Source organism: Callorhinus ursinus, unplaced genomic scaffold (assembly GCF_003265705.2).
Source record: "Callorhinus ursinus isolate GAN/ISIS: 27379988/994484 unplaced genomic scaffold, GSC_fseal_2.0 scaffold2, whole genome shotgun sequence".
Lineage (NCBI taxonomy): Eukaryota > Metazoa > Chordata > Mammalia > Carnivora > Otariidae > Callorhinus > Callorhinus ursinus.
Window position 1 is genome coordinate 55,353,158 of NW_027397064.1, and position 24,625 is coordinate 55,377,782.

Sequence of the window (24,625 nt, forward strand, 5' to 3'; positions counted from 1 at the left end):
GTGGCAAGAGGCAGTGGGGAAGGGCCAAGGGGCCGAGGAGGCTCCTGCCTTGAACCCACCTTCCTTTCCATTTCAACATCACCTGTCCTCTATCCAGTTGCATCTCTCACCACAGGGATGAAATTTGTGCCATCCATACATAAATGAAAGAAGTAAGGAGCACCTCCATCAGGGACATCCTTGCTTCTATCTATTTAAATTAGAGCCTTGAGGGAAAAGCCACATGCTTTTAATGGCCTTTAATTGGTCAAAGGGAACAGCAAGTTCCCTCCCAGAAGCTTGAGAACAGAACCCCTTTCCTTCCGGATTTGTTTCTTGGTTAACCAGACTAGGGAACAAAAGAGTTGTAAAAATATTTGTTAGGCTGCAAAACTTAACAAAGAAATGTTAAACAACATTGATGATGATAATTGATTTTCTTCTCTCCATTCCTGCTTACTCCCTGCCACTAACTCAGAATGACTGTCCTTGGCTTATGGCTGCTTGGTAGCATGGGGAATGAGCAACCTCCAGAAGAAAGTGACCCTCACTGACCACTGGCTGCAGAGTCAATTCTGCCTAAAAATTCCCTGGAAGGGTCAATTTGCATTTCCTGCCTCTTTGGGTACTCAGACTCACTAAGAGACTCTGTACATGCGTGTAGACACATCTGTCCGTTCAGCCCTGTTTAGGAAACCCAACTGACCAAAATTCAGACTTAGAGGGCAGGAAATTTGCAGTAATTTGTCCACACTAAAAAGATCCTCCTCTTCTTGGTAAAAGGAATCACAGCAGGATGCCTTTAAATCGTGCATTTCAAATGATTCTACCTAACAACCAACAGTTCAGCAAAACATTTATAATGTAAAAATGAGGAAATGAGGTCTGTGTATAGATTATGTATATTACATCGTTCTAACTGATTACAAATTTTCTGACATATATGTTCCATCTTACATTCTTGAGAGAGCAAGATAAAATTATAAAGTTTGAGAGCTGAATATCTTTAACACTCTTGACAATTATCCACAGTATCTGACATGGTGCTTTTTCCAGAATGAGAGCTCAGAAAGACGCCATTAACTTAGGCTTGCAGCATGTGGCTCAATGTCGATTAGGGTCATAAATTACTTGAGAAATGCTAATTATTCTCTGCCTTCAGTGCTTCTGATCAATATATTTGTGTTGGATTTTGTCGTTTTGTTTTGGTTTTTTTTTTACTTTAAATGTATTTCTTTGTATATGTTAGATTTCCCAACAATGAGCATAGGACCAAGAGCAGAGACCAAGCTTGTCTTATTTTTCATTGTTTCTTCTGTACCTGGCGTGGTAAGGAGTGCATAGTAAACACTCAATAAATATTTGTTGACTGAGTAATTGAATAATTGAAAGGGCCTGCCTTTACTAAGGCAGGGTTAATGTATTTGTGTATATTCTATAGCATTGCTTTGAAACTCTTCTCTGAAAAACCAGTGAATCGCGGAGGAATCACTGGGGGTTCTTCTAAAACAAATGAGTCATAGGGACATGAGTCATTCCTGCCTGCTCCTAAGCTTATCAGATCTTATCCAGGTGTTTGCATTCCAGGAAGAAGACCTACATAAAAGAGCCCTTCAGCTTTAGAAAGTTTGAAAAGCATAATTAGATTGAGACTCTGGTGAGTACTAATTCACCTTATTTTAAAAGATCACATTTTATCATGAATGCTAGTATGCTGAATTAAGTGCCAACCAAACAGATCTGCAAAGCCCAGGTTAAGGGCAAGTTGAATTCGATACCTCCCTGTTGGGATTTGCACTATTTTGATTCGTTCGCTGTATCATTTTTCAGTACTGCCGTGCTAGACCAGTGGCTCCTAGAAAACTAACTTTCTGTGTTCTCACCCACTCACTCTCCTCTGCATCACCTTTCTCCACAACTTTGAATCCTCCAATCAGGAGTACAGGCTAAATTACATAAAGTAAAATGGACTCCATGCATGCCCCGCGGAATGCAAGCTTCTACTTAGAGGAAAGAAATAAACAAATGTCACTAATTCCCCAAGCATGTGGTCCTGGATCCAAGAGAAGACATTTACATTTTCAGACCAGACTCTTTCATTCACCCACAAGTCTGTATTAGCTACTTTCCTCTCCGGCTGTCAGCCTTCACTCCTCTGTCTTGTGTGAAAGAATAATAAAAAACAATGGGAAAATACCTGGAATTTTGCTTGAGAACACAGATAAGATGGGGAGTATTATATAGTTTTGAGGGGTTTTTTTATTTCCCAGGGTCGTCTTCTTCCTCCCCCACCTCCCGTTTTTCCCACCCCTCCCACCCTGGAAATTATTTTGAAGTTTCATTTTGCTTGCTGGCTCTGCCTTGAGCTCTCACTTCCTAGCACTGATGTGATGATTACAACCCACATTCACTGCAATAAAAGCAAATAAGGAAAAGGCTTTCCTACACCATGCCAACCTGGGAGAGAGAGACCATAATATATGTCTTAGCAACAACACAAAGCACACCCTCCTTTTTGCATACATATTTAGCCAATTTCTTTTGGGGGTCTCATGTGTTTCAGTTGCTCATTTATTCTTCAACCTTGGATAAAGAGACTGGGAGATAGGGGTGCGGGGGAAGACAGACCTATAGATGACAGATCTGTAGACAATGTTGTTAGCATGCCAGATCTTATTACAGAACCGTGGGAGGTCATGTACGCCACATCCCGACTCCATGGGGACCACCACATTTAAAACAAGATGAAAAAAAAAATGTGATGTGGGAAAAAAAAAAAAAAACCCTCATGGGCAGCCTTCAAAGGCAGAGACAGGTTGTGACTGGATTAACATTTATTGACTGTTTAAGCCTGCTTTTTTGCTTCAGGACAGAGATACACGAGTTTAATTGCAGAGGCTGTTCTGCCAACTGATCACCAGAGTGGCAACCAAAGCTTAACTAATCGGTCCTTCATTAGTGAAAAGTCTCTATTACAAAACAAATTAAGCATGCTCTGATCCCAACCTACAGGTCCAATAGCATTACGGCAAAGTTTAAGCTGTTAGAGCGCTGAAAAACTTATTAAGGGTTAGCGCTGAGATAGCACTTTGCTATTGATTTTACAATACACAGGTATTATGATTTATGGAGTGCTGGTGTCACTCTAACAAGCTGAAGGACACACAATATCATCTCCAGCATCATTAAAATTCAGAAGCCTCTAGAACTAACTCATCAACCACTGTACATTGTCACTGACTATGGGGCTGGGCTCCAGTTTCAAAACGTCCTCAGCTTTTGGGACAGTTGTCTCTCTGCTTGTTTGGCAATTGGAAACGTACAGCTGCCCATCAAATGCATTAATTATCAGAACCTGTTTCCACGCTGCGTTGTCAAATGCATTTTGTTATTTAATTTTGCCTTATAACATCTAGAAGTATTTGGTGCACATCTACTGCACAACTGTTTAGGAAATGACAACTGTTACCAAGATGGTATATAATTCCAGCAAGGCTCTAAGCCATGCCAAAAAAAATGATTGCCTTAATTTTTTAAAATACTCTGATAAAAATCTGGCAGCACTAGCTGTGGATAATCAATCAGTAGATATGCAGTGAACACACCAAGTATGCTCAAGTAATAGTAATAGGAGATAATTGTTATTGAGCATTTATTATGTTTCAGAATTGTTGAGTCCTGCCATTTTGTCAATACATTTAATCCTTACAACTTCTCCTGAGCTGAAAACCGTTCTTTATCTCTATCTCACTGATAAGAATACGGAGGCCCTGAGAAGTTAGGTCATTTTGCTCAGAGAAGTTAAGTACACAGCTCCTGAGTGGAAGAGCTAACATTCAGTGAGTCAGTCTGACATCCAAGAATTGTCCTGGGCCAGTTGCTGTACTTAATAATCATTTCCACTAACAAACTCAGCATTCTTTCAACTAACTTCAATGTCTGTAATTCTGTAATTTGAGGATGTTGCAAGTTAAATCTAATCAGGTGAAGAGCTAAAATCGATCACTAGTTTTATTAAAATCCCTTCTATAGAGTGTAACTGAGTCAGAATTTTGTTCTCCTCTCTCTGAGCTAATCTAATCACAATGAGTATAATATTCTTTCAGGGGACCTATTTTCTATGCCCTTAATCATTTTTGATACTTTCATTTATTTATATCTTCCTACTTTGCATAAACTGAAAGATAACCTAATGCATGTTATCTATTTCTTTCTTGTCTTATACCATTCCTTAACCTCACCCCCATTCCAGACTAAACACTGTGTTGAATTTACAATCAATGTTGGCTTAAACAAATTGAATTGCAAACTTATAACAGCTTTATATCCATATTTCTCCACAACAATGTTTGCCAAAGAGTAGAAATTGGTAAGTGCTGTTATCTACCTTATACCTCGAACTCAAGAATTTGGGATGGCGTAGCAAAAGAATCTTCTTTCAAAGCTCCCTCACCTTTTAGGAGGCCCCAAAGCATGGCCCCCAGAATGTATATAACTATACTATTGATTTATGTTCAACTTTATAACCCCAGATCATTTCCTGTCTGATGTACACAACAAATCATTTTCTAAATTTCATTTGAGGTTCCTTTTCTTTTGCCAACCACATTACCTATATATATATTCGTGTTAAGGGTTGTCGCAAATATTCCTAGGCATTCTTCAACTCAAAAGGTTATTAGATTGCAAATTCTGTTTCTTGTTTTGTCTCACCATCTTGGTGCCATTCTATCATTTAAGACCCCAAGGATTTCAAAGATGTTACAGAATGATAACTGGCTCATAAGGAAGACCATTTGCCTGGCCAATACTGAGTTAGAAAAATCTTAACTCCTTTGTTATCTATCCAACCAAGTAGATTTCCTCTACTTCTGAATGTAACTTGTCAACCCCAAGAAGTCTCCGTGGTTCTGATTATTTTCTGGTCATGCTGGTCCTTTCACTCAAGGTGCCCTTCTGTCCACTTTCCACCTATAGAATCACAGTTCATTGTTGGGAGGGCCCAAGTGTTATCTCTTCTGGGAAAACTGTGATCCCTCTGGTTAGAAATTGTCACTCCACCCTCATTCATTTCCCTATATTAGCAACTTAATTTTGACTGAATCAAAAGGCTCACTGACAGAAGTTCTATAAGCAACCAGTTTTGCCCAAATGCAGTTTTGCTACAGTTACTCAGATGATCTCAGGAAGCTTAGAATTTTCCACAATGTTGATCTCTAATGTCTGCGTCTAGTTTTCACATCTTGCAGTATTGCTTTCTGAACTGGGACTCTTTGGTCATGTTATTCCTCAGTGGCTTTTCATGAGCAATGAGAGCATTTCTTAAATATCCTTAGTGGTATTTCCTTTAAAATATGCAGCTCTTCTGAACTCCTTTGTCTTGTAGGATACGCCTAACTATGTGTTCAGACTTATTTTGATACACAGATCCTTAAGAGTTGGTGGGGACCTCAGCTATAACCTGATACAATCTCTCATTTTATAGATAAGAGATTAATCTGGGGAAGACTGAAGAGACTAACTCCTAACTAACTCATCAGCTAGTTAAGGTGACACAAACGGATTATAGTCAGTGTCCTGTTTCCAAACCCGAATGAAGCAAAGTGGCCACACCTAAAGGTGGGAAAATGAAACAGATCACAATGGTGCTGGTGACATGGGGTTCTACTGAATCAGCCTTCACACAGCTGTGTGCCTCATTCCAATGGGGTCATTTTTGACAATCCATCTAAGCTTCCTGCCTCTGGTTCCTGGAACTTGATATTCTATGTATACCTGGGTTCTTTTCCTCTCCATCACAACCTTGAACTCTAAATTCAATTCACCTTCACCTAGGTTGTCTTTATCCTTTAGCGCTTCACCCCTTCTCCCTCCTCGGGAAGAACAAGCCTACATATCTCATAAAGTTTACTCCATTTCTGCACATGACTTGTCATTCCATGAATAACCTCCAAGTCTTTGCACATGGAATGTTCTTTTCCCCAACACTGACCATCACAATCCTAAACTTCATTCAAATTCATCTCAAAGGCCTGCTCATCTTTTGAGCACACTCAACGATTCCCTCAGAATTAATTGCTTAGTCTTCTTCCCTCTCATAATACCATACTTTTGCCTCAATGCTAGCTCCTTCCTTTTCTATTAAAATTGTTTCTTCTTTATCATTTACTAGAGGGCACTCCCTGAAGAGAGACATTTTCCTTTAGGTACTCAGTAACTTCACAAAGCATGACCTGGGTAAAAGTTTGTTGAATGAATAAATGATTGATCAGAAAGGCATTTTGACACTCTGTTGCCTTCTACACAAATGGAGCCAACCCCCAAACTCCAGAAATGTCTTAATTTGTTAGCCAAGGGTTTTAAAAACTAATTTTTCACAGAATGGATGGCACAATGGAATTCTGCGATGCATAAAAAGAAAGTATGTTATGACATGCTTTATATGTCATGAACCTGTATTGCTACTTCTAAACATGGCCTAAACTTTATATTCAATTATGGTTAAATTGTAATTGTGCTTCCTGGGTTTCCTTACCCTAATTGTATATTTTTTAAAAGTGAGGCAAGACAAGTTTAAACACCTACAATCTCACTAAATACAAATAACTTTGTAAAATATTGTTATGAACCAGTTTCAGGGTTGGTATTTAGACAGTGTCAGCTCATTTCCAAAAGGTTCCAGTGAGAATTGAGAAATTACTCGCTCTTTTGGGTGCTTCATCTGAACAAAGACCCATATTTAAATATTTGGAAACACCAATGTAGCTGCCTGAATATTCTTTTCTCTATCTGAGGAACAGTCAGACTGGGTCTACACAGTTAGGTTAAAGGTGTTCTCACACCAAACCTAAACATGTCGGTGCTTCTCCTCATCACTTATAACTTGTGACGTCACCCTTTCACTCCTTGAATAAATCCAGTATTCGCCCCAGCCCGGATAAATCTGTTCTGCCCCTTTGCTTCTGTCTTCCTGTACAGCACACTGTAAATAATCATAATGGAGCGGTTGTAAATAGTTCTGTGGTACACTGGAGACCCCTATTGGTCAGACGTGAGCAGTGAACGAATAGAAACGGTTGGCTTCTGCTGTGCTCCTTTGGGTTCCAGCAGAGCCAAAAGCGACAACATTGACAATTTTTGCATACTGAGTAATCAGTTTGTGAAAGCAAACGTGTGTGTCTACTGTACTTTCTGTTTGTATGACGACATCCCTAAATAAGAAGGCAGTACAGATGACAAGAAAAACACTATGCGACCTCCTATAACTTTAGGGCAATTCATTTTCAGTAGAGAATAGATAGACACCAGGGATAAATGCAGCATTGCTGTTAAAGAAGTACCATTTGATCAAATACAGCGAAGCAGCCACAATGTCCCAATCTCTCTGAGAGTTAGGTAGTAAATTATACAGTTCATATGTCCAACTTTAAAAACAATATTGTATTGCTTTTAAATATTTCTGTGATAGAATTTAATAGGTTTTTGCAGGACCCTCAAAAGGTAACTTGCTTAATTTAAATTAAGAGGTACTAGTTTGAAATCTCTGAATGCTTAAAGTAAAAATTTTGTTTCAAATTATAAAGGACAACTTTATAATGAAAAAAAAATGATTACCTCTCAAACATCTGAGATGAATTTTTCAATGTGTATATTGTAATTAGCTTGACAGATTAAAAGATGAAATAGTTAGAGTTTCTATTATAACTGTAATACAAAAGGTGTCATAGGATGCTAAAGGTACCATAAATCTTCATTCATTTGGGATGGGGGGATTATCTGAGAATGCTGTTTTGTAAACGTTGGCCGGCATTTTTCCTTTTTTTTTCTTTTTTTTAAATTTTATTTTATTATGTTAATCACCATACATTACATCATTAGTTTTTGATGTAGTGTTCCATGATTCGTTGTTTGCGTATAACACCCAGTGCTCCATGCAGAACGTGCCCTCTTTAATACCCATCGCCGGGCTAACCCATCCCCCCACCCCCCTCCACTCAGTTTGTTTCTCAGAGTCCATAGTCTCTCATGGTTTGGTGTTCCCCTCCAATTTCCTCCCCCTTCATTTTTCCCTTCCTACTATCTTCTTTTTTTTTTTTAACATATAATGTATTATTTGTTTCAGAGGTACAGGTCTGTGATTCAGCAGTCTTGCACAATTCACAGCGCTCCTCTTTATTTTCTATCTACTTTTAAAACAAATTTTTTAAAGAATCATGGCAACATGAATGTGGTAACTATTTTAAATATTTGCTCTAAAAATATTCAAAACTTCTACCCTGTCCACACTGTTCTGAAAAAGCAAACTCATCACTTGCCAGATGAAAAATGTCTTTGAGCTGAGACTTGAACCATCCATATCCTCTAACCGGCATATTAACATAAGACATCTCATTAAACAAAAATACTGCTAATAGGACAAAATACTTCAAAAATTTACACAGTAAGTTCTTGACTACTTTGTTATTTGTTTTATTAACATTTTCATACTTGTCTTCTTCTCCATTATTTTTCTTTGCAAACTAAATTGCTAATTCTCCCACCGTCCTTCCTCCCCTTCTCTCCCCCCTCAAAACACGCGCGCGCGTGCGCACAGACCCTCCTCTTCAGAACCTAGTCCTCTCCTCACCTTTAGCTGATGCACCTAGCACAGGAGAGAGCCTGGCTGTGGAGCACAAAAATCTGGTATCTGTGAGCTCAATGTAAAACACAAATTCCTGTTCACACCTTGTAATCATTGATGATCATTTATTCTTTTGCCAGTATAACAACCTGTCCCACATGCGTGTGTAATTTATTCGTGATGAGTTCCTAATCCTATTTGAAATGGAAGAAAATATTTGTACTCTGCTGCATGCAACTGCTCAGGATGGCTTATTTACAAGCTCAGACAGAGCCCCCCAGACTGAAGCTTGGGAGGGGGGGGATGTTTGAGGAGAGAGCTCTCTTTTTAAGAAACACACTTATCTCCTCCCCCACCCCAAAGTTCCCAAGTGAATGTGGCCTCAGGGCACCAGCACTGAAGAAAGCATCCCTGGCATCATGAGTTCTGAGTGTGGGACTGTAGTGGGGTGGCAGGCTGGAATTTTTAAAAGGTCAGGAAGCTACGGGGCCCGGTAATGTAGACATCAGAGAAGGGAAACCCCTGAGTTCTAATTCCAGCCCTGTTGTCTCTGTCACCACCTTCCCTGAATGGGTTAAAAAAAAAAAAAGGTGATTTTCTTGAAACAAATGCACTTCCTGATCTGAAGTTAATAACTGATCGATGGTTTTTAATACAGAGTAGGTGAGGCTACACTCTGCGGCACCTCCATGGGCTATTGGGCAACGCCCCACCAAGCACAGTTCTAGAATGCACACCTGCAGTTAGATAATGACCCCACAAAGAACAGACTTGAAGTCAAACACTTCTACCCACTCTCTGGGCTCTTGACAGCTGTTTTATCAAACTCTGAGAGATGTGGGATGAATGCCCTGTGGAGGCTGTACTTCTGCAAACTTTAATAATAAAAAAGAAATATGATTATAAAGAATGCCACTTCTTTATTCAGAGAAAAGAACCGAGCGTGAAAGTCAGAAAGTTCAAAGAATAAAACGTTCCCAGCTCTGCCATAAGCTAGTTCTGTAACCTCTTTCCTTGTTTTCTTTTTCCCCCGCCTAGCAGAGGGCATTATAATCCCTCCTCTGCCTGTGTCAGACGGTAGAATCAAGGGGAATGATGTGTGTAAAAGGGGTTTGAAAAGCTGTAAGTCCTCTCTCTGTGGGTGGAGTCATTATCATCCTTACTACTGTCAAAAAAAATGCCAATGCCGCTCATTGCTATTAGCAAAATCGAATTCCTTTTGTTTGAGTTTTGCCTGTAGAAAGCAATAAAGTGGAATAAATATCCATTAGTCAGTAGTCAACATATATTGGAACAGCTGAAACACCAAATCTTTTTCTTCTAAAAGCAGAAGGCGAAACTAATGTTATTTCAGGAGTTGTGGGGGGCCGGCGGGGAGACATTGCTGAGTCGAGATGGGGGTAGCTTAGGGGAGATGCTGCTGGCACGGGGCAAAAAAAACCCTCTTCCCCGTCCCAAGAAAACATCTCCACTAAATTCCACTCAATCTAATCACACCTAAGATAAAAGTCAGCTTGAGTGGATGCCTGTTATTGGTCAGCATTAAGATGATATTGATAGAAAACGTAATGCAATACATTTTCCTCTGCCACACATTTCTGAATAATAGCAATTTGCCAACTAGCTAACCACCTCAGCATAAACACTGAAACGCTCCTGCTGAGTTTCAGAAAGCCTGCTTGTCTGCAAGTGCACAGTATACAAGGAAAATCACCAGAAAGCTCTCTACCACCATTCAATGCAAACAGTCCGCAGGTCCTGCTGTGACTTGGCACACCCCGCCGGAGAGCTGGAGACTGCCAATAACATGTTACAAGGGATTTTCGAGGCATTTTCTGAAAACCAGCAGTCCTGTGCTTTATTATTTCATGGGCAGATATTGCTATGAGCTACATCTAGATCTATTATGGTACAGTATACTGTCTATTTATACCTGATATGATGTACAATAAAACACTCCAACATTTTCCAATCCTATTTGTGAGCTCGAGGAAGGAAAACATAGGGAGACAATTTGCCACAGCCTTATGTTATGCCTAATATAATTTTGGAAATCAGCTATTGCCCCAAAAAACATTTTATTACATGCATCAAGAAGACTTAACTTGCAAAGGGTCACATAAGTGTCCTCGGAATATGCTTCAAAGCCAAGAGACACTACAGATAGATGGTTTATTGTACATCTCATTCTTTCCCCCACCCCCCGCCAAGATCGTTTGCAATGAAGTGCTACCCGAGATCATTAAAAAAAGATTGCTCATTTTATGTAGCTTGAATATATAAAATGATACTTATCTAAATTCCAGTGGCAAGAATGGGAAGACAATGCCAAGAGATAAATGAAAGTGAGTTAAATCAGGAAGACAGGCTCTGTGGCAATTAGTCTAATGTAATATCATTTTTAATGTAAAGAAGCTACATTTTCTAATTTTCACTAAAAGCCCTAGGTGCTGAATGGGTTATAATAAATGCATGCAATAAAAAAGCAGGTACACTCATCTTATAAAGCAGCCTATTAACCAGACTGCTAGTGCTGCAAAATCCAGTACACAGTAAACAATACTTTTTCTGTTAGAATAATGATGCATAGTTTACTCTTTTATACCATGCAGCACTTGGGGACCACATCCATTTACCAAAATAATACCAAATTAGTACTGTAAATATTGAAATCAGACCTTTCAGGCTAACCAGTGGCCTAATTTTCTCTTCAATCTGCTCCTAATCTCAATTCATCAATAACACTACCTTATTATCGGACTTTGACAGCAAGCTAAGGCTTTTGATAAATTATACATCTCAAGCCAGATTTAAAATTTGAAGCTCAAGTGCTAATTATCTGTACAGGCCTAGTTAATAACGAGATTTCTTGTTAAGTATCTGATCACAGCATGGGCATCATTTGTCAAGATCCTCAAGTCTACCTTAGAGACCCGCTCTTCGAATCCTCCCTTGCCTACCATATGTAAAATTGGGATCTTTGTTTCTATAATAACCTTTTATTAGGAAGCTGACATAATGATTAAGTTCGCTGTAGACACACACAATGAATTAGACAATTACCCTTGCTGCTTTAAACCACTCAGACTCCTAGCAAGACAAAATAATTAATATTGAATTTTAATTTGATGTGTTCCACACTTAAACCCCAATTTGCAAAGTACACCTGGAAAGCTGCTGCGGCTTCTTTGCAGTTTGTGCTGAGGAACTAAAGGCCCCCGCAGTTTGAATGTGAAAGCACAGAAGGCACGATGCACCACGATCACTTCTCAGTGGAGCACAGAATTTCCTAGCATTAATGGGAAAGGTAATTACCTAGGTCTAACTTTATAGCCTTTTCTCTAATGAAACTATAATCTCCCAGGCCTATACACTTTAAGCATTTGCATGATTTTAATGATTTCAGTGCCATAACTGTTGGTATACCCAGTCATTTTGAAATGAAATGTCTTAAACACAAAGACTTTAATTATATTTCCAGGCTATTCTTATTGGCACAGAGTAAGGCTGAGTCAGAGAGAAGCACCGCTGTAAAAACAACCAAGGGCAGCAGTTCTCACATGGCCCCCAGAAAGATGAGCCCTGAGTGTATGGATCCATTTCGACTGGTTCATCCTGCACTCCCCCCCCGGACTTCACCTGGAATGGTAATAGGGCATAAAAGCATTAAGTCCTTTTGACTTTGCTCCCATCCCTAATACTTCCAGAAAGGGGGTAGAATGGGTGTAACATGATAAGACCATGAAATATTTTCACCCTCTAATCAAATTTCCTCTCAGAAAATGATTAACCTTCCTGGCTGGGGGCATTTCAGTCTCATGGGAGGGGCTGGAAATTCATGCGGTTTTTCTTTCATGGAAACGTTGGAGCTTGGGAGAGGAAAGGTGATTTGCTCTTCTATAGCATCACACAGTGCCAAGACCAAGATGCCAGACTGAACTGAATTATCTATTTTAAGCCCTGTTAAGGCAACTTACATAATTATAGAAAGGAATAAAGAGTCACAATCCATTTATTATGAACTCTAAAAGCCCTTATTCATCCAGATCGAAGAAGTTTAGGTGCTCCTGAGTGGGGTGGCCCAATCCAAAAACAATGGCTTCTCTTCTTTCCTTGGGTTTCCCTTTTACCCGTCTTCTTGTCCATGGAGTTGCTCGCCCCCCAGGTCCCACCCCAAGCTGAGTGGCAGCCAGAGGAGGATCCCATACTGCTGGATGTAGAGGGGTACCAAGGAGAAGTTTTTAAAATACAGCAACTCTTTGGCTTCCTGGTCTACCGGGGGCAGGAAACGAGCCCTACACTCTCTCACCCAATGCTGTGATGTAGCTAAGATCCTCATACTTTGTTCTGCCATCCCTCCCACCAGTTCCCTGTGATACCCAGATGACCAAAGTCGTGGGAAATGGTTCTTCGGCTTATGTCTGACTCTTTGTTAAGTTAGAAACTAGAACAGTTGTACTGATAGCTTACCATATAGATGAAATGGTCATGTACACACAAGTCTGTGGAAGTCCCATGCTGTCTCCCCAGACTGTAAGCGGGTCTGTGCAAAGAGAATGAAATGATAATCACTTTCTGATACTGATACATATTCTGAGGAAAGAGGCAAACATCAAAGGCTCTCAAACGGGTCGATAAAATTAGCCACACTCCGTGTCTTCTTAGAAGTTTAATCCTTTGATTATTCCCATTAAGCTATTAAGCCAAAGTATTTAATAATACTTCCTCCCTGGATCATTTCTTATTTTTTTAAAGATTTTATTTATTTATTCATGAGAGACAGAGAGAGAGAGACAGAGAGAGAGAGAGCGGCAGAGGGAGAAGCAGGCTCCCAAGGAGCAGGGAGCCCGATGCAGGACTCCATCCCAGGACCCTGGGATCATGACCTGAGCCAAAGGCAGACACTTAACCATCTGAGCCACCCAGGCGCTCTGGCTCATTTCTTATTTTAAAAACTAGGTATCAGTGAATGTTGTAGCATATGACAGAATTTCCTTCTTTTGAAAGGCTGAATAATATTCCATTTTGTGTATATACCACACTTCTTGAAGATACTTGTTATTTTTCTGGGTTTTTTATACTGAGGTGATATTTCATTGTTGTTTTGATGTGCACTTTCTCGATGATTAGTGATGCTAGGAATCTTTTCCTGAGCTTGTTGACCATTTGGATGTTCTTTTTGGAGAAATGTCTATTTAAGTCCTTTGTTCATTTTTAATTGGATTATTTGGGTTTTGTTGGTGAGTTGTAGAAGTTCTTTATATATATCTGGATATTAACCCCTTATCAGATATATGGTTGGCAAATATTTTCTCCCATTCCAATGGTTGCTTTTTCAATCTGTTGATTGTTTCCTTTGCTTCAAAAAAGTTTTTTAAGTTTGATGTAGTTCCATTTGCCTATTTTTTATTTTCTTGCCTGTACTCTTGGTGTCATATCCAAGAAATCACTGGTAAGACCAATGTCATGAAGCTATTCCCCTATATTTTCTCCTAGCAGTTTTATAATATGTTCAGGGTCTTGTCTTTAGGTTTTTAACCCATTTGGAATTAATTTTTATATATGGGGTAAGGTAAGGGTCCACCTTCATTCTTTTGCATGTGGATATCCAGTTTCCCAGCACCACCTGATGAAGACTATCCATTCCCCGTTTGTAGCTCTGGCACATAATCATTTGAAGGTCATTTGACCATATACATCAGGGTTTATTTCTGAGCTCTCTGTTCTGTTCCATTAATCTATATGTCTGGCTCTATGTCAGTACCATACTGTTTTGATTCCTTCAGTTTTGTAATATGTTTGGAAACCAGGAAGTATGAGGACTTCGACTTTGTCTTTCTTTCTCAAGATTGTTTTGGGGAAATAGACTGCATTTTCATGTTATTGTTAATGCCATTATCTTCAGTTAGTGGGACTACAAGTGACCTACCTGAATTGTGCAGGTTGTATTTCATAAGCAAACATTACAAATAGATAGTAGAAGTTAGTATAACTAGGGAAAAGGATGAAACATTCTTTGTTTCATAACTGTATAATCTGGATTCCAAGTCTCTATATCTGCTAATTGTGGAAAACTTAACCCCACTAATTTCAGATACAGGTGGTGCAATAAAATGATTTTTCGGCTAAAAATGATGTTATCAGCCCAGTTTCAGGAAACCTCATCTCCAGTCAGTCTCTCCTCCCCACCTTTCCTCTGGTCACCAGACGACGGCAGTGAGGAGAGTTGATAGGTGGTGGAGAGAACTGAAAGATCTCTTACCCAATGGTGTCACTGGACAGCCACTGAGCTCCATCCCCAGGGCTGGTCCCTGCAGGATAATATCTGATATTTGCTCTGACTGTGGCCAGTTGGCTGGTCCACTGGAATCTTCTGGCTTCCAGCCCAGCTTTTGTGGTGCACATAATCCCAGAGATGCAGGCGGTTTTCCTTCCTAACTCTGGTAAAAAGTCCTTATGTATATTTTGAATGCCATCTTTTGGCTTTGCCAGGCAGCCTCAGGGACAGTCACATCAGCATAGGCTCCTAAGTACAAGACTCAATACACACTGGGCTCACAGTACCAAACAAGGCAGAATACCCTCCAAAAACTGGGAGGGGGAGACCAGCTTTTCTTTTTAATTTAATTTAATTTTAAATTCCAGTATAGTTAACATACAGTGTTATCTTATTTTCAGGTGTACAATATAGAGATTCAACACTTCCATACAACACCCAGTGCTCATCACAAGTGCCCTCCTTAATGCCCATCACCTGTTTCACCCATCCCCCCATCCACCTCACCCCTGGTCACCATCAGTGTGTTCTCTATAGTTAAGAGTCTGTTTTTTTGGTTTGTCTCTCTCTCACTCTCTTTTTTTCCTTTGCTCATTTTTGTTGTTGTTGTTGTCTCTTAAATTCCACATATGAGTGGAATCATGTGGTATTTGTCTTTCTCTGAGTCATTTCACTTAGCATAATACTCTCTAGCTCCATCCATGTCACTGCAAATGGCAAGAGTTCATTCTTTTTTATGGCTCAATAATATTCTGTTGTATATACATACCACTTCTTTATCCATTTATCTATCGATAGCCACTTGAGCTGCTTCCATAATTTGGCTATAAATAATGCTACTATAAATGTAAGGGTACACGTATCCCTTTGAATTAGTATTTTTATAATTTTTGGATAAATACCTAGTAGTGCAATTACTGGATTGTAGGGTAGTTCTATTTTTAACTTTCTGAGGAAACTCCATACTCTTTTCCACAGTGGCTGCACCAGTTTGCATTCCCATTAACAGTGCAGAAGGGTTCCTTTTTCTCCACATCCTCACCAACACTTGTTTCTTGTGTTTTGGATTTTAGTCATTCTGACAGATGTGAGATGATATCTCATCATGGTTTTGATTTGCATTTCCCTGAAGCCAAGTGATGTCAAGCATCTTTTCATGTGTCTGTTAGCCATCTGGATGTCTTCTTTGGAAAAATGTCTGTTCATTTCTTCTGTCCATTTTTAATTGGATTATTTGTTTTGGGGTTGTTGAGTTGTATAAGTTCTTTATATATTTTGGATACTAAGCCTTTATCAGATATGCGATTTACAAATATCTTCTCCCAGTCTGTGGCTTGTCTTTTAGTTTTGTTGATAGTTCCCTTTGCTGGGCAGAAGCTTTTTATTTTGATGTGGTCCCAATAGTTTGCTTTTGCTTTTGTTTCCCCTGCCTCAGGAGACATATCTAGAACGATGTTGCTGTGGCTGATGTCAAAGAAACTACTGCCTGTGCTCTCTTCTAGGACTTTTACAGTTTCAGGTCTCACATTTAGGTCTTTAATCCATTTTTAATTTATTTTTGTGTATGGTGTAAGAAAGTGGTGCAGTTTCATTCTTTCCCATGCTTATTTGAATCCTTTCTCTCTCTCTCTCTCTTTTTGAATGAGTCTGGCTAGAGGCTAGAGGTTTATCAATTGTGTTGATCTTTTCAAAGAACCAGCTCCTGGTTTCATTGATCTCTTCTATTGGGTTTTTTTTTTTTTTGGTGATTTTTTTTTTTTTTTTTTAGTTTCTATATCATTTATTTCTGTTCTAATCTTTATTTCCTTCCTTCTGCTGGGTTTGGGTTTTGTTTGTTCTTCTTTTCTTAGCTCCTAAGGTTAGGTTGTTTGAGATTTTTCTTCTTCTTTTTTTAAGACTTATTTATTTTAGAGAGAGAGCGAGCTGGGGGAGGGGCACAGGGAAAGGGAGAGAGAAATTTAGCAGACTCCTCACTGAGTGCAGAGCCCCACACAGGGCTTGATCTTACGACCCTGAGATCATGACCTGAGCTGAAACCAAGAGTTGGACACTTAACTGACTGCACCACCCAGGCACCCCAAGATTTTTCTTGCTTCTTGCAGTATTGCTATAAATTTCCCTTTAGAACTGCTTTTGCCTCATCCCAAAGATTTTGGACCATTGTGTTTTCATTTTTGTTTGTTCCATGTGCTTTTTTATTTCTTCTTTGATTGCTTGGTTGACCCATGCATTGTTTAGTAGCATGTGATTTAACCTCCATGTATTTGTGGACTTTCCAGGTTTCTTCTTATGGTTGATTTCTATTTCATAATGTTGTGGTCAGAAAAGATGCATGGTATGACTTCAGTCTTTTTTAATTTATTGAGGCTTGTTTTGTGGCCTAATATGTATTCTATTCTAGACAATGTCCTATGTGCACTTGAAAAGAATATGTATCCTGTTGTATTATGATGGAATGTTCTGAATATATCTGTTAAATCCATCTGGTCTAATGTCTCCCTCAAGGTCACTGTTTTCTTGTTTATTTTCTGTTTGGATGATCTGTCCATCTATGTAAGTGAGGTGTTAAAGTCCCCTACTATTATTGTATGGCTATCGATTAGTTCTTTATGTTTGTTATTAACTGTTTTTTGTATTTGGGTGCTCCCATGCTGGGTGCATATATATTTATAATTGCTACATCTTCTTGTGGAATTGTCCCCATTTTATATATGTCCTTCTTTGTCTCTACAGACTTTGTTTTAAAGTCTATTTTGTCCCATAAAAGTATTGCTACTCTGGCTTTCTTTTGACATCCGTTTGCATGGTAAATGTTTCTCCATCCCCTCACTTTTAATCTGCAAGTGTCTTTTGGTCTGAAATGAGTCTCTTATAGGCAGCATATAAATGAGTGTTGTTTTCTTATCCACTTTGACACCCTATGGCTTTTGATTGGAGCATTTAGTCCATAAATGTTCAAAGTAAGTATAGATATGTATTTATAGCCATTTTGTTACTTGTTTTGTACTTGCTTTTGTAGTTTTTTTCTGATCCTTTCTTTCTCTTTTTCATTGTTTGCTGGTTTTCTTTAGTAATATACTTAGATTACTTACTCTTTATTTTTTGCATATCTATTACCATGTTTTGATTTGTGGTTACCATTATGTTTATATAGAACATCTTCTGCATAAAGCAATCTGTATTAAACTGATGGTCACTTAATTTTGAACTCATTCTTTACTCCTCTCCCTTCCACATTTCAGATATTTGGTATCATATTTTACATGCTTTCATTTTGCTCTTTTCTTGACTATATCTTACAGATATAGTTTTTGTTTTTGTTGTTATTGTTGTTTTGCTTTTGTGCTTCCTATTTTTCTTACTCTTACTTATGGTTTTTGTTTTCCACTCACAGAGTCCCCCTTAACATTTCCGGTAGGGCTGTGACTTTCAACTTTTGTTTGTCTGGGAAGCTCTTTAGCTCTCCCTCTATTCTGAGTGATTGCCTTGCTGGATAGAGTATTCTTGGCTATAGATTTTTTTCCCTTTCAGCACTTTGAATACATCATGCCACTCCCATCTGGCCTGCAAAGTTTCCACTAAAAAATCAGCTGATAGCCTAATGTGGTTTCCTTTGTATGTAACTGTCTTCTTTTCTTTTGCAACCTTTAAAATTTAAAATTCTTTCTTTATATCTATTTTTTGCCATTTTAATTACTATGTGTCTTGGTGTGGACCTCCTTGGGTTGAATTTGTTGGAGAATCTCTGTGCCTCCTGAATCTGGATCTCTGTTTCCCTCCCCAGATTTGGGAAGATTTCAGTTATTACTTCTTCAAACACATTTTCTGCCCCCCTTTCTCTTTCTTCTCCTTCCGGGATCCCTACAATGCAAATGTTACTATGCTTGATGGAGTCACTGAGTTCTCTAAGTCTCTTCTGATTATGTAGTATTTGTTTGTCTCTCACCTGTTCAGCTTGATTGCTTTCCATGACTCCCCCAGTGACCTGGGGGGGAGGTCACTGATACGTGCCTCTGCTTCCTGTATCCTACTGTTTATTCCATCTATTGTATTTTTAATTTCATTTATTGGGTTCTCATCTCTGATATGTTATTTTTTATCTCTTTGTTGAGGGTCTCATTGATGTCTTCCACCCTTTGGTGGAAGTCCAGTGAGTATCTTTATGGTAATTACTTTAAATTCTGTATCAGGTATATTGCTTATTTCTCTTTTGCTTAAATCTCCATCTCCTGCTGTAATTTTGTCTTGTTCTTTCATTTGAGACATATTTCTGGGTCTCCTCATTTTGCACACCTCTCTGTGTTTGTTTCTGTATGTTAGGAAAGTCAGCTACATCTACTGCTCTTAAAAGTAATGGCTTTATGAAGAAGACGTGCTGTAGTGCCCTGCAGTGCAGTGTCCCCTGTTCCCCAGAACCTGGGACTTCAAGGGAATCTCCTATGGGTGTTGCTTGTACCCTGCTATTGTGTTTGAGTCACTTTTCCTTTCAGTATAGATGTCTGCACTGACTCTTTGCCTGTTGTGGGCTGTGCTTGCTCTCTGTGATGTTATTGAGACCCAGGCAGGCTGGCTCTGAGGAGGGGTGACTGCAGAAGAGCTCAGGGGCCAGGCGGTGGTGGTAGCAAAATTTGTGCTGAGCCATTAGTCCTAGACCAGATCTTCTGAAGAGCAGTGGCCGCTGAGGCAATGCTTGCAGAGGCAGTGGATGGGTGCGGCACGCACAGTATTAACAAAATTTGCGCTGAGCCGGGGGTGGAGGTCAGCAGGCTTGGAGTAGGCAAGTCCTCAGGAGAACTTGTGGGTGGGACACACTGCTAGCAGGTTAGGTAGCAAGTATCTGTGTGGGACAGCCTCCCGCAGGTGGCTCTGTGTTGATGCTGGGGAGCAGGGGAGGAAAATGGCAACTGACAGCTCCTTTGTTTACAGAGAAGTCCCCCAACATTCCAAAATCAGTATAAACAGATCTCCCTCCCACTGCACAAGCTGTCATTTCTATGTTGCCTCTCCTTGAGTTGTTGTCTTTCAAAAGGCCTGGACCCAGCTATCACTAGCCCTCCTGAGTCAACTGACTTTTAGAGCTCCAGGCTGGGGGAGGCCAATCTTTGATGCCCTGCCATCTCTCCCTTGTCCCATTTGGCAACAGAAATGTCTATATGAGCTGATATTCAACAACAAATCCCTCTGGAGAAGAAAACACAAGACTTACACCATCACTACTCCTTGCTGCTTATTGCAGATATTCCCAACTTCAAGAGGAATGTGATGTGAGGGGGGTTAGTGGCAGGGAGGAAAATTAGAATATAAAATTTAATATTTCTAGTTATTGCTAGACAACAAATAAAGAATTCATTTATCATCCTGATAAAATTAAAAGAAAAACAATGACTTTTAAGATTCCAGTGGAGGGGCGCCTGGGTGGCTCAGTCATTTAAGGGGCCAGCTCCTGATTTTGGCTCAGGTCATGATCTCAGGGTCGTGAGATCAAGCCCCACGTGGGGCTCCATGCAGGGAGTCTGCTTGAGATTCTCTCTCCCTCTCCCTTTGCCCCTCCCCCCTAAAATAAATAAATCTTTTAAAAAATATATTCCAGTGGACCTCTCTTCTGAGCAAAATCTGAGAGGAAGTAGTAGAATGAGCTACACCTCATTCTTGCAGCTGGTCTTGGGGCCACTGCTGATCATCATTTCTCTCCTTCATTACCCATTCTAAATTTGCTTCCCCACTCTCAGCTACCACCTTTGCTAGTCTCTGTGGCTTCCCTAGTGATGTGACCTAGAACTCATCCCTGAAATATCTCAGCAATGATCACTATGCCCTTCTCAGGCCAAGGTTGCTGCACTTGTCCACTTACTATCAATTCTGATCTAGTTAACACCAGGAGGCACTCAAATGGATCACCTGAGGCCAACATATTACTCTCACCCCCATTGTGTAACTGCAGCCTGCCACCACCTGATGGTTAGGGCCAATGACCCCCCTTTTCTTGGACAACAGAAGGCCAAAGGGCTCAGGTAGTAGCCATAGTTTGTAGTTCAATGAGACTCTTCCTTGTAGGCCCTTCCTAGTAGAATTGTTCCCCCTTTGGGGACCACAATCTCTAACCCTGCAGAGTCCAGACTTGTGGAGATGAGAAGCACAAATTCCCTAAGTAGTTCATTGAAAATGAAGGTGAGGTCTGCTGCCATACTACAGTTCTCAGGCCAATGTATTCTTCCTATTAAGGATGGAGCCACATATAAAGTTCTTTGATTCCAAAGAACACATATAGTGTTTTTTGATACACTGTGTCCTGGAGGATGACACCACCCTCTAAAGTATTACCTCCAAGCTGGCACTTTTGCTGTGCCTTTAGCAGTCTGTTCCAACGTTCTATCAGGCCACCAGAGTAGTGCAATACGTAATAAGATGAGTGAATCTTATGGTCATGGATCTTCTTCCACGCCTTTGCTGAAAAGTGGGTCCCTTGATGTCTTAGTATGTATGACCTCATACCAGTGAATCAAACTCTTAATAAGCCTCCCAAATAGTGGTGATAGAAGAGGTCCTGGAGGCAGGAAAGCAAATCCACACCCAGAATATGTGTCTATTCCTGTCTGAATGAATCACTATCCCTTTAAGTATGGAAGGGATCCAACGCAGTCAACTTTCCAGCAAATGGCTTATTGGTCTCCAAATGGCACCATGTGGAGACTCAGTTAGCCAAAGATTCCATACAGGGTCACAACCAAGTATGTCTTTCCCAATTATACATTCAGGGACCAGGAAAATGACCACCAGATGGATCTGCAGACCCAATTTGCAACCAGACCCAACCTACCCACTGTGGTGAGAACTCCATTCATTTTTTACCTGGCTCCAGTATGCCCACACTCTAACAGGAGGCCCATGACAATGCTCAGGGGCTCCAGGTATATATGTCAACTAAGATTCTGTGTCCAATAATTCTTGAAATGTTTAGGTGCTCCGTGCTTGGTTACCCAGATAAATGATAGTAGACCCCTTTAAGGAAGGACTAGGAGGATCATTATAGCATACACCTTCTGAGGTGTTGCAGGATCATCCCTTCAGCCAATATGCTCCAGACCGCAAAACTAGCTGAGGTCTAAAAAATGGGAAAAGGATTGTGACTTCTGTTATGAAAACTTCCCTCAGCCTTCTGACCGTCCTTACTGGATTGAATACTATACCCCCAAAATTTATGCCCACCTGGAACCTCAGAAAGTGACCTAATTTACAAATAGGGTCTTTATAGATGTAATCAAGTGAAGATGAAATCATACTGTACCAGTGTGAGGCCTTAATCCAATGACTGGTGTCCTGAGGAGGGAAATTTGGACTCAGACACACAGAGAGAACACCATGTGAAAGTGGAGACATACAGAGAGGATGCCATGTGACAACAGAGGTAGATACTGAAGTGATACATCAATAAGCCAAGGAACACCAAAGATTCCTGGAAAGCACCAGTTGCTAAGAGAAAAGAATGAAAGAGATTGTCCCTCAAAGCTTCCAGAAAGAATCAACCTTGAGAACACCTTGATTTCAGACTTTTAGCCTCCAGAACTTTTGAGAAAATAAATTTCCGTTGTTTTAATGCACCCAGTTTGTGGTTTTATTACAGCAGCCCTAAGAAACTAATACACCATCCATCCTTGATTTATTTTGATAGTACAGATTTAGTACTCTTGTCACTGCTCATCTATTTTGTCCCTAGAAATGCTGTATTCTATTAACTATCCAGAACTCTATGGATTAGCAACCCCTCTCCCTTCCGTACTTGCTATTCATTATAATAATTGTGTCCACCTGGCTCCTAGAGGTTAATCACTGCCACCTGGACTCTATTGTTTTATGGTCTAAGATTTTGCTACCAAGGTGTCTGGTTCTGTAGCAGCGTCTCCTACCATCAACACTGGCCTCCAGAGGAGAGCCATCACCAGACTTCTTGGTGATGCTTACACCCCTCCCACCAGTGAATTCTGCATGGTCTTGCTAAATACTGCGTCCTTTGAGCCTTTACATAATCACAGGGTGAGTTTTCTAACCTTTCACAGTATATCCATTCCAGCATCCTGACTCCTCTGAGCCCTTAAACCCCTTTCTCCATCCTTTGCATGGCAATTCTGATACTGCATCTTACTTAGTGTAGGCCATTGCTACTTCCATGCTCAGGAGCCATCCTAGAAGTGAGGTTGCACCATCTCCTGGAGTTCTTGCCAAGGTGGCAGATCAGTATCAATAACGCTCCCTTTTCCAACCTTATGTTCTTCGATCAGGCAGAACTCCCTGCCTCTGGATCACCACCAGAATGTTGGGTGCCATCTTATCTCCCTGAGTCCTCTCTCTACCCCTTCTGATAATTCCCTGTGTTAAAACCCTCTTTTCCTGTGTTAGCCAGAGTACTTTCTGTTGTCTGCTCTGATAATTTTTTGTTTTGTTTGGGATTTTTTGGTTTATTTTTCTTTTTTACTCTATTTTTTTGATTGATACATCTTTAATAAAGTTATATTAGAAAGGGAAGAGAAAGGAGAGACAGTAGTTGGAAAAGGACAATGTCAAGGAAGGGCAGAGAGTAAGGGTGTATTCACAGTATTTAAATAGCATGGCAAGGGCCCTCACCCCACCATCAGAACAGGGATGGGTAACCCCTTAGATGCCACGCCACAGGGAGATCCATGTGTCTCCAGAGGAGGTCAGGGACACTCTTGGGGTGGTCAGGGAAAGTGGGAGGGGTGTTTACCATTGGGTACTAAATTCTTTCCTATTTAACTACTGGTGTTAATGTACTAGAAAGCCCTGGACAGAAAAACACCTGAGAACAAATATAGACTGAGAGGGGGAAAAAGACTCACATGCGGGGCCTTGTTGAAAATGAAACTTTCCAAACTCCTCCCCAAAGATTCTGATCCTATAGGTCTGGGGTAGGACCCAGGAATCTCTTTTCACAAGCACTTCAGGAGATTCTGATAGAACAGATCCACAGAACATATTCTGAGAAAGACTAGTCAGCAGACAGAGAAAAAGAGGAAAGAGAACCCTGCAGATGGAGCAGAAGCAGAGTGCCAAGGCCAGAGAGTGGAGTCAGTTGGCTCTGTGACTTTCCTTCCAGGAGGACCCTACAGACCAAGCACAGAAGCCAAGCATGTCCCCAGTCATGTGAGTCCAGGCTTGAGGATTTTCTGGAGCAGTCCCCTGAAAGGAGGCAAGTAATCAGGGGTTACAGAGTGAGAAAAGTTCAAGGTTCAATCAGCTGGAGCATCTAGACTAGGCAGAAGGAGGAGGAAAAGCCAGAGGGAGTCAAAAGATTAGGAGGAAGTTGAGGATTTCAACAACCAGAGTGCAGATGTGGGAGAAGTAGGGGTGAGGCAGAGAAGGGAGGAGGCTGTGGTCAGCCTTGTAATGTGGAGCAGTTCTGGGTTAAGACGGTCCTCAGAGTATGTTGTCCAGGAATTGGGTAGCTGAACTGGAACAGAGACAGAGGAATGTGGAGATGACAATATGCAGGAAATGCAAAACTAGTGTGATGGGCTGAAAAATGGCCCCCCCAATTTATCCACATCCTATTCCCTGGAACCTGTGAATGTCACCTTATATGGCAAAAGGAGGCAATGGGGTCTTGAAGGTGTGATTAAGGATCTTGAGATGAAGAGATTATCCTAGATTATATGAGTGAGTCCTAAGTGCCATCACATATGTCCTTTTCAGAGGAGGCAACGAGATTTTACACACTCAGAAGAGGAGAAGGCGGG